A 1176-nucleotide genomic window follows, 5' to 3' on the forward strand; every position below is an offset into this window, starting at 1 on the left:
GAGGCAGGTGGATCTCTGTGAGTTCGAGGCCAGCATGGTCTACAAAGCCCAGGACTGCCAGGGCTGTTTCGCAGAGAAACCCTGTCTCAGAAAACCAAAGCAAACCAAACAAAACAAAAAAGAAAAATTATTAATTCTTAATGTCTTTGTTATATCTTCTTATTGTCAAACTTTAACATTTGTGCCAAATGAATAGGCATACAAAGGCATTTCATTGGCAAACCAAACCTCATTTCTTTGTCTGTGAATTTCCCCTTCATATGCTTTGATGCCTAGTTTCCCCCTGTTGTTTTGTCTTTTTCCCGCTGTTCTAGAGAACGTAGGTTGTATCAGGGATCCATCTGCTGCTGACTTCATGGCTGCACCTGCTTTCTTTCTGTGGTTTATGCTCTTATCTTATTTACAGGTGTCTTGTCCTTCAAGACCTTTTGATTTTAGTGTCGTCAAATTCACCAGTAATTCCCTTTCTGCTTTTCTGTGTTTGTGCCTTGTATAAGAAATTATTATGATGCCAAAGCAATTTTCTCTTATAGTCACATTTTTCTTTTATTTTAAAGATTGATTTATTTATGTACTTTCCGTAGATGGTTGTTTTGTCTACATGTACGTTTGTATATAAGAAGAAGGCATCAGATCCCATGGGGGTACAGTTATAGATGGTTGTGGGCCACCATATGCACGGGGAATTGAACCCAGGACCTCTGAAAGATCATTCAGTGCTCTTAACCACTGAGCCATTTCCCAAGTTCCTCTTTTTTTTTCCACACTTGCTTTCACTCATCTGGAACTAATTTTGTGATGTAAAATAATTTTTATCTTTTTTCATATAGAGCAGCACAAGTTCATTAGAGTTTATTGACTGAGTCCTCCTTTCCTATTTACTTGTTAAATGTTTTCTGTTAAACAAAAAGTTCTTCCATGTAAGTTAACCTGATTCTTGGGCCTTATCTCTAATATTTCATATTATCATACTGTTTCAGTTTCTGCATTTCACGGAGAGTTTTGTGCTCTAATAGGCAAACTATCCCTCCAAGATACCTCAAATCTGGGCAGGCCAGGACATACCTGTGTAGTCCTTGATCCTTGTGAGGCAAGGAAGGAGAAATGTGTGTTTGATTTTGGCCTGGCACAACATAGTGATATAGCAACAAAGCAGAAAAAGAGCAATAATTCCCC

Source organism: Microtus ochrogaster, chromosome 16 (assembly GCF_000317375.1).
Source record: "Microtus ochrogaster isolate Prairie Vole_2 chromosome 16, MicOch1.0, whole genome shotgun sequence".
Lineage (NCBI taxonomy): Eukaryota > Metazoa > Chordata > Mammalia > Rodentia > Cricetidae > Microtus > Microtus ochrogaster.